Source organism: Agelaius phoeniceus, chromosome Z (genome assembly GCF_051311805.1).
Source record: "Agelaius phoeniceus isolate bAgePho1 chromosome Z, bAgePho1.hap1, whole genome shotgun sequence".
In the NCBI taxonomy this organism is placed as follows: Eukaryota; Metazoa; Chordata; class Aves; order Passeriformes; family Icteridae; genus Agelaius; species Agelaius phoeniceus.
Genome location: NC_135303.1, coordinates 78,772,314 through 78,782,741, shown reverse-complemented (window position 1 = coordinate 78,782,741; position 10,428 = coordinate 78,772,314). Strand labels below are relative to the sequence as shown.

The following is a 10,428-nucleotide window of genomic DNA, read 5'->3' as shown; positions in this document are numbered from 1 at the left end:
GAGGGTGAGGGAAAGGACAGGAGAGAGAACGGGAGGAAAAGAGAGGGAGAGGCAGAGGAGAGAGGAGTGTCAACTGCCTAAAAATATGGAAGGACTGGTTTATAGTTCCAGTTAGCTCTCCCTGGAATGGGTGAAAAGAGAATTTTATATTAACTTTATTTACTGGTTGGGTATGCAGCACCTTTTGGTAAAACAGATTTTATCCACCTGGAATCAACATGGATTGGTTGGTGGAAATATATGACTAAACACTGGGATCGGGCACAAATGGATCTGCTAGGGCAGTCCCATCTAGGACCTAGCTGCAGCTTTGTCAGCTCTTACTAAATGGAAACTGTGGAGGTTCAGATGGAGACAATTTTTTTGAGTGACTTGGTGTTTAGTCTTGTAAAGGACTGGACTGTTTTTTTCCACCAAGTTAACTTTGGTGAGCAGTCAGAAGACATGATGAACATCTTTGCAGGGTTTCATCTTAGCTCTTGTCATCTTATATCCCACACTTACTTAATGCTGAATTGAAAGAAAACAATTATTAAACTGCTGCTGAGGGAGCTGGTTTTTCCTTTACTCATGGTATGAGGTACAGAAACCATAAATGAAACAGTGTGAGAATGGAACAGTAAAGAGAAAAGCAAAGGCAAGAGGAAGGATGGCAGAAGGAAGGCAAAAAAGAAGCAGAATTTAGAGGAACTGGTCAAGCAACTAAACAGCCCTCTAAGGGTTTCCATGCTCCAGTGCTTGCTTTAGCATTATAATCTGATTAGATTAGATTACCAGATTAGATTATTTACTGAGAACTACAGCTGTATTTGGTTAGATCATTGAAATAGTGAGAGATTTCAGAAATTATAAGGTTAGTGATAACAATGGCAAATTAGAATATTTGGTATATTAAAAAAAAACCAAAACCAACTATTAGCTTGCATTTGGAAACATTGTCTGGCCAGTAATTAGGAATTTCAGGAAAAGTATTTAAATTTTACATACCAAGACTAATCTACCCCATTTATTCATCTGCAGTGTATTTTTCTCTTCTCTCACTTCTACAGAGAAACTTTGACTTATTCTCACATGGTAGTTACTTGGCAAATGTGACAATTGTTTTGGAACGAGAATTCATATGTTGCACCATACTCTGGCTTATAAAAAAACTTATATTTAATAAAATCTCTGATACAGGGAAATTGCTTGTTTATTCAGCTAATTCAGGAAGATCTTTGCTAAAAAATTTCATGGCAAAAGGAAAGTAAATGAAACTCTGAATACTGATATATGCTGATTGTTGGCTGAATAAAAATGTGGATTGTAATTTGTACTTTTACAGCTCGCTTTCAGTAACAACCAATTCCTGTGTTCTCAAAGCCCAGTCTTTGGCATTAATTTATTTCTTTTAAAAACTGAAACAGTAAAATAACCAAAGGATGTATGTGATCCAGCATACGTTGGAGGTTTGCTTTTTATAAAATCCACTCAGATTGTGCAAAGGTAACTGATGCGTATATCAGAAGAACTGTGAAAAAGGAAGGAAACAAGCAAAATGGACTTAAAACCTCTAAAGGTGGAAGTTGACTTCAGGGACGGTGCTTAGCAGCTTTCAATATCTGAAGCTGAATCATCAAGACCTTATTAGACTTCAGAAAATTATTTTTTTTTTATGGGTATGACATTTTTAATCGTAAAAGCATGAAAATAAACATTAGTTAATAGGAGGCACAATTTAGAATTACTGTAGAAATAAGTCTTGCAAGGTTACCAGGAAATAATTTTGCATGGCCAGGAAATAATGTGTTACTAAACTGTGGATCACTATCAAAAGGATGTGCTGAAATAGATGTTATGCAACACAAGCATTGGGGAATTAGTTCTCCATTCTGTGGTAACAGTCAGATTATAATAAAATTTTTAGAAAACAGTGCAAAATGTGCATGCTTCTAAGAGCCAAAGTAATATACTGAGTGCTAGTACAAGACTACAAAGCAGAATTTTATTGTCTCCTTTAAACATTTATCTTTTGCTTGCTCTCTTTTAAGGATTGAACTAAACAGAGGTCTTGTCTGGATTCAAAATTACAGTTTATGCAATCTGCATACTCTGCAGCTGCCTTCTCTGCACTGTCTGCATCCTGCTGAGTGGCTGTAAATCCAAATATCTCCTGCTACCTCCTTGAAGACAATTTGCAAGATTAAGCATATAATCTCTATTCTGCCATTTGTCAAATGTTTAATGTTGCGTTGTACGATCAGAGCTGTATATGAAACAAAAATTGGTGCTATAGTGCTTTAGGATTGTGTTTTTTGAAAATTCTAGGTTGCTGGCAGTACCAATTATTGAGATTGTTGATACTGATTATCGATACTGTCAGTACTCAGTTGTTACTAAGGGTGACAGGGTTACTGTGCAGGGTTGCAGATTAGGCAGTAAAGGCTTTGTCCACATAGCAAACACACCATCATAAGGAACTGGCATCTAAAAATTCAAGCCAGATTTTTGGCAAAGAATTCTTTCTGCCTACCAGTCCCCTGCTTTCTGATATCTGAAAAAAATTAATTTTTAAAATGGAAAATATAATGAAAAAAATTAATTTTTAAAATGGAAAATATAATGAAAAAAACAGTACTTTGTTGAAAACACAATTTAAATTGCAGCCATTATGTACAGACAAGAAATGTCTACAATCTGGTAGTTTAATGTAGAATTAAAGTTCACTGTAATACAAATGGATGCCACCTCATCACAGGGTTTTCTTTGCAAGCTGTGCTTCAGAATTTGCAGAAGATATTTTAAGTGACTCAAACAGGATCAGACTTCAAAGGAGGAAGGGAGGCAGTATCCTTCATTGCAGTAATATACATGTCAAAAGTAAGGCAGCCTCTAATCTGAATGCAAATTGAGAACAATTACTCTAATTGTAATTATGATGAAGGCACACAGGCGAGTCTCACCTACTGCTTTAATATCAGAATGAAGATCACCTTTGATAAGCCTTTCTTTATCACAAACTCTCCATTTTCTAACTTTTCAGACTTTTAAAAACAGCCTCTCTTCTATGGCAACAATAAAAAATCATGAGAATTTTATATGTAATATAAATTATAAATAAAGGTATCCTCCATTCTGCTGCAGTACTTGCTCAATTATCACCAATAAGCAGGAGCACTAAGCTGCCTGAAGAACCAGGCCTTACTTAAGTGATTGAATTTGGGCTATCTGGGGCTCATGCTCTGGGGTAGTCAATGTGTGAATGCTTTCTGTTTCTTGTGGGTATGGTGACAGAGTATAGACTTTTTCTCATCCAATTTATGTGTTTTATGGTTTTCCTGGGCTGGGGAGGTTTTGTAATTTGTTTGGGGTTTTTTTTGGGTTTAGTTTTTTTAAGTTGACAGAAACTCAGTTTCATCTTTTTTTTTTTTCTTTTTTTTTTTTTTTAATTTGGAAATATGTTTGTAATTCTGAAGATAAAACCTGAAGATAAGGCAGCATAAAATAAGTAACAAGTTAAATGGCATAAGCCTTCCTTGGTGGAGGGAATTAATCAAGTTAAATGCCACTCCATTTATTTATGAACAAACTTCAGTAAGCTTTAGAAAGTCTGACAGCATCCTTTTACTTAAAACATCTTTTCCTTTCATATTTATGTATTTAGAAGGGGAAAAGAGGGCTTCTGTGAAAAAAGTGAAGAAAGCTATGTAGCTAGAAGTATTATTTGTAATTCCAAAACCCTGAGACTTTAAGCAGCTTCTATTAGTCTTTTGCCATTTAATTATTTTGTCTGTTAAATGAAAGCTAAGCATTTTGTTTTTTGTTCTAATGACAGGACTTCTACTCCCAATAAGGCAGCAGAAATGAGAAAGATGAAAAAGGTTTGAAAACCATAAGACAATCTTCAGCACTTTTACTGACTACGGAGCCATCATAACCAAAACCAAAGAACTGACGTTAAAACTTTGCAGAAGGCAGGTAAGAAATGCCCCTGTCCTCATCAGCACAGAGGCACAGCTTTCAGTCTGTGTGCATTGGACATACCTAACAGTAGAGAATCTGAATGAATGTGCATATTCACTCTCCTAAACTTTAAGAATACGTATACATGATGGTAGAACAAGCACCATCCAAGACAGCACAAGCAAATGTACCCTGGAATTTCCACATTACAGGAATATATCCATGCTTATTGTACCATACTCTTCCTGTTAAAGAGAAAATTCAGTTTTGAGGCTTACTAGAATGATAATTCAGCTAGTTTTTAGTTCACCCAAATTCAACATTTATGTAACAGATAGAGAACTATTGAAACACTCACTGAAATGATGCATACTTAGAACTGAACACTAGTATTCTGTACAGTTCAGAACTGTAGCAGTACTGTACAGTTCTGTACAGTACAGAACTTAGTACTTTTAATAAAAAGAAGTATGTTGGTCCAGGGAGAGGTGGTCTTGGATAATTATCTTCATATGAGAAGGAAAGCACGATTTTAACACAGAACTGTCTGCAAACATTGCTAGTTCTTTGCATATGGGCTGTTTTCCAGTCTGCAAATATTTTGTTTGGATAAGTGGAAAAATACCATGCAGCAGAGTTCAGACGCAGGAAAGCCATCTGAGCCTCAAGGAAATTACTTGCCTGCTGCTGTAAGAGTGATTATCAGGACTCAGGTTTTGCATGCCAAGAATCTGTGGAATACTTATTTTTCCCTTATTTGTTTTTGCAGGCTAAGATTATGTCACACCAGAGGAGTTCAAAGATGAACTTCTGAGTGTGACTTTTTAACAGCAGATTTGTTCTGCAAGGCATTTCCACAAAAGATTCATCAGGGTTATATTACAACTTGGGTAATATTTCCAGTGGCAAAATGCATACATACATTTAGAAGTGAAAGTAGCCTAAAATATATTAGTGTATAGAATGTGAATTTCAAAGTGAAAAAGAATAATCATAAGTAGTTTTTAATTTTAGTATGATTCAGCAATTGTTAATATATTTCCAGATACTTCTGGTCTTGGTAAACTGTAAGAGGATTATACAAAGATAACTTATTCTAATTGAGTTTTACCTTTCAATATAAAAATAATTTTAAAATTATTAATTAATAGAAGAATGTGCACAGCATATCAGTAGTGAAAAATCTACAGAGCTAATATAAAATTTTTCCAACAATAACTGATACCAACTTATCCTGGCCGATCTATGAATTTTATTTCCAGTTTTGTAAACCTCAGAAATGCCGGGGCGAAAAAATGGCGTATTTTCATTTTTCATTGTTCCAGCTTCCTCTGTAGTGTGTTTTGCCTTCTTTTTAGTTGTGAAAGTTACTGGAACCAATGCTTAACTGTACTGTAGCATTTCAATTTCTAGTGTAAGGATTCATTTAATTATTGAATTTTGATTGATTAAGCTACAAATTAGAGTTAGTACCACTAGGACAGTCTTTTATAAGAAAAAGAAATTACTTGATATTTAAATAACTCATATAAGAAGAACAATAATTTGTATCTGACAGTGGTAGGGCTTTAGAAAACATACTGCTAAGGGTTGCATAGTTACTTACTGGAAAATTATGTTTCAGATAAAAATGTTTTAACATTCTAGTTTGAGGATATTGGGTCATTTTGGCTATTAAGTTTACTTGTGTTCCTCTCAGGGTTAAAACAAGTCTGTCAGATGGAAATGTGATCTCTCCATGTGGAGCCTATTCCCATGCTTGACAACATTTAATGTGTTTGTCCTTACATCAGCCTCGTGAGTAGTGTGAAGTCCAGTGAAACACAAAGTGGCTCACCCGAGATAACCCAGGAAAAGGGTTACATTTAACTATTCTTTTTAGTTTTTTCTGCCCCGTGCCAGGTTACTTTTGATTCCAACGATAAAGCTGAGTAGATAGAAAAGGCTACTTAGGGTGCACTGAAAAAGTCAGAGACATTCCCTGCTGACCTTTATTACTCTTCTTTCTTTTAGGAGAGAGCACACCATGCCCTTTGTACAGACAGCATGTTTGGACTTGGTTTGGGAAGGATGAGAGCTGCAGTCTGCAGCACACAGCGCAGATTGCAGGTGAGCATCTGTGGCAGCAGACAGCTCTGTGAACACAGCCATTTTGATGAAAACAAATGTTTCAGCACTTTTATACATTGGCACTGTTGGAAATTAGATTCCAAGTATGAGTGACCCGAAAATTGCTGTTCAATTTTTTTTTATCCGCTAGGACTTCTGCAAAGAATTTTGTTTGTAGATCTCTAGGGACTTTGTGGTTACAGATCTCGATTTGTAGCTAGTGTATCAACTACAACAACTGCTTTCCTTTTAAGGAAAAGTTTCTTACAGCGGTGTCTTTTCTAGGTTTACGAAAAATACTGTCCAGCTTTACTGTAAAAGTGGTGTGCTCACTTCTACATTTTAACTGTCTTGGGATTTTCAGACCAGAAATAAAATTTCAGTTATAGTTTCGTATTGATACACACTTCTTTTAAATATGCTTGAAAGTTTCATAAAATTATTTCAAGCTTTTCATAAAGTTATAAAGACAAAGCTTATTAATTCTAAATTACATTGAGTCTTTTTCTTCTCTCAGTTATACACTCTTGAGGATGGTGGAGCTTCACTAGTGTGATGCATCAAGCCAGGGGCAGTGCAGGTGTTAATTACATTTTAAAAAGTAATAATTAAATAGCTTTTACTTCACACAGAGACCATGAACTCCATGCAATAAATTAATTGAATTTAGGAGTAGGAAAATAAGAAAATAGATCTGGATTGCAGAAGACACTGCCAGAAATCTGTGACTAGAGTGGTTGGAAAATAAATGATACTCTTCACACACCTTTTTTAATCACTGTTTCATTTAATCTTGATAAGGGAGGTTGGATTAGATGTCCTTTTAAAATTCTCTTCCAAACCAACCCATTCTGTGATGATTCTGTATAGGCATGGACAAGCCTGCATCATCTAGTACATATCAGTTTTATCAGTGCAGTATAATTCATCACTATTTCTACAGCTCCTCCGCAGCCTTATCCTTGAACAGTGAAAGAGAAAACAGTTCTCAGGCAGTTCTCATGACAGTGCACTAATTTTTCCAGCTGTTGTGTACTGCAGAAGTTGCTCTGCCCACTGAAACTCTGTGAATCATGTATTTCCCTCCTAGTAGGAAAAAAAAATGACCCATCCATGCCCCATGAAAACCTTTGTCCTATTTAGCAGACCCTCAAAGCATGTTGTGTAACATCTGAGGTAGAAGCAGTACAGGTGTTAATTACTACTGGAGAAACAAGAGAACCTTGCAAGGAAAGGGCATCTCTATATGGGATTGTAACAAGGAATATAATGTCGTTCATAAGGCACTTAGTTTTATCTTACTGGCCGAATGAGTGATGAATATGCTGGTTTTCACTGTGATAAAGTTAAGTTTTTTCACAGTAGCTGATATGGGACTGTGTTTCAGATTTGCTGAAAACAGTACTGATAATACACAGATGTTTTAGTTATCACTGAACAGTTCTTTTATAGTATCAAGGCCTTTTCTGCACCTTCCCTCATCCCACAAGCCATCCTAGGGATGTCTGAATGTCTGCCTGCCAATGGAAAGCAGTGAATGAATCCTTGTTTTGCTGTGCCTGTTTGCGTGGCTTTTGCTTTCCCTATTAATCTGCTTTTTATCTTGAGTCACGGGTTTTCTCACTTGTTTTCCTCTGATTCACTCCCCCATTCTGCTGTTGGGGGAGGAATGAGCAAGCAGCTCTGGAGCTGAGTTGCCAGCTGGGGTTACACCATGACATAACCTTTCAGGTACCTTATTTCACTTTTCTTTTTTTTTTTAATGAAAAAAGTACTTTTTTCATTAAAAAAATACCAGAATAAAGGGAGAGGGTATTACTATCTACGTTTTCCTAAAACACATACTTTGTAACATTGTGAACACTCAAAAAATCCACGCTTGGAGATTTTCAGAAGAGAAACTTTTCATAAAGAGACAGGATCTTGTAAGGGCAACCTGAAGCCAGAAGCATCACACTTTCCAATTCTTTGTCTGCCAAGTATGCAGCTTATCTGATTCACAGTATGACTGTCTACATTTAGTCCTAAACAGAAATCCTCTGTAGTTCAAAAAAATTAAAATTAAAAAGGAAGTAAAGTACGAAAGGGAGATCTCTCACAAAAGGGCTGAATTTCTCTGGGAACTGAGCAAGCATTTCTCCAGAAGATTTCTACTGAGAGCAGCAGGGCTATCAAATAGCACTTTTATGTCTCTTATTCAGATAAGGCCTTTGTTCAGTGTTTGCTACATTTTCCCTCTTAAAACAGAAGCTAGAGAAGGTTTCTAAACTGTACATTTGTTTATTTCTCTCTTGGTGTTATCTATCTGCAATAGCTTTTTGCCATTTTTTTTTGTGTGTGCATGTGAATATTATCTGAATGAACAAGTACAGTCATCAGTTGTAGTTCTTATTGGAAAAGATGAGATAGGGAATGTGAATATCATCCCTAATGCTAAGTTTATACTGTGGTTTTTGGTTTTTTTTAATCACTCTTCTTCCTTTACAGACCTAGAGGGAAAATGCTATCAGTAGAATACATTTAGAACTACAGCCACAAAAAACTGCCTTGTTGGAAATGTGCACAGTTTTTCACAGAGTGAGGTAGCAGTTTTACTGTCAGTAGGCACTGATTAGAGACCAGGCAGGAATGTGCTGGGGGTCATACTGAACAGTGCTGTGTGCTTTGCTGTCCTATTAGCAATGGTTGAGTCTTGCCCAAAGTCCATGTACTTTTGGCATGGATGAACTTGGACTTGTGTGCAGGTTTGGGTCTGTATCTGGAAAACAGTGTACACATATCTAAACTAGTCACATTTATATAAACCCCAGCTAACAATGAATATGCAAATCAGGCTTAAATTGAAAGAAAAATCCTTTATCCAATGCAAGATTAACTTTTTGAATGATAATGACAAATCGTTACTTTTCTTTCACAGATACCATTAACTGTCCTGGGGCACAACTCTGCAGGAAAGAAAACCTCCTTTTTTCAGGTTCTAGATAACTTCACTGCTGATAGGGATATACTGACATGCAAGCATACAGCATTCAGCAACAGGAGAGAGTAGATGGGTATTTAATTTTGGAAGGAAGGTGGTCTCAATTCATCTGGAAGATAAATGGATTTTTATCACAGTCATCCAGTAAACATATTTTTAAAATCAATCTTTATTTTTCAATTCAGTAAGCTCTGTCAAGCTAACAATGAGTTTACATAGCTGCAGTGAATCAGTGGTGGGTTAAATTTGTGTATAATAGAAAATACTGATACATATTAAGAAAAAACTTTCTCTTTCAAAGACAAACAAAAATAATATATATCTTAAAATCCTACTGAATCTGCCCCTCTGTGAGTTCTCACCAAATCTTGTTACAAATGTTTTATATTAGAAAATAATAAATTGGAGAATAAAATTGGAATTGTTTTGGCTTTTTTTCCACTTTGTGCTGCACGTAATGTAGGGCACAGTTATGCTTTCTGGCTAAGTAAATGCATGTCTGAACCTCAGTTCTGTGTAATGAGCTAGCAGAATACCCTATTCATAGATTAACAGAATCCTTTACGTTGGAAAAGACCTCTGAGATCATCAAGTCCAGTCCTTGACTGATCACTGCATGTCAACTAGGCTATGGCACTAAGTGGCATTTCCAATCATTTGTTGAACACCTCCAGGGATGATCACCCCACCATCTCCCTGAACAGTCCATCCCAATGTTTAACATACCTCTCTGAGAAGAAATTTTTCCTAATGTCTCAATTCCTTTTGATGTCCAAAACTGGCACACCATCTTGCTTTCTCTATTTATGACACAAATCCATATTGGAAAAGAGTCAGCCCACTTGAGATAGCTTGATCTCCCCCTGATACTTGTAAATTGTGTCTCTCCTGAATTCCAGCTCCAAGCAACAGCACAGTGCCTGACTGCAAACATCCCTACAGCCAGGCTGTGTTTGGACACCACATACCAGCAGGTTAGGATCCTGGCACTCATAGCTGGTTGGATCATGCTTAGCAGGCACTGGGAACACACTTTAAAACTGTAGTTCCCTTGTTTTGTGTTTGTCTTTGAAACTGAAGAGAAATTCCTGAGACTACAATGTATGGTACTATTTTAAACAGATGAGAATCTGATGGTGTTACAATAAATAATGTACTTTTGGTGTGTAGTTTTCAGCCAGGTTTGGAATCCTATTGTTGTTACATTGGACACTCACATATTTACTCACTGCATCCTTTCATTCTAGAAGCTATCTTCCTCCAGTAATAGATTTTAAAGGCATCCTTCTTCAAAAACAGATCAGCAGCCTAGGACAGCTTTTTTTTTTCTGAGCTGCATCTTCTTTTACATGGGACCTGACTAAAAGTAAGTATTTCAGTTGTTTTTAAAAGTGCTA

At 36.3% G+C, this 10,428-nt stretch overlaps 1 long non-coding RNA gene across 1 annotated transcript in view; it reads left to right on the top strand.

Annotated features, from left to right (window-relative positions):
- The window catches only part of LOC143692284 (uncharacterized), a 140,331-nt gene extending 130,902 nt beyond the window's left edge, over window positions 1-9,429 (top strand). The window contains exons 2-4 of the long non-coding RNA XR_013180163.1: window positions 3,815-3,957; window positions 5,956-6,051; window positions 8,969-9,429. This is a non-coding gene — a long non-coding RNA (uncharacterized LOC143692284). The remainder of the gene's footprint in view (window positions 1-3,814; window positions 3,958-5,955; window positions 6,052-8,968) is intronic.
- Window positions 9,430-10,428: the final 999 nt, after the last annotated feature.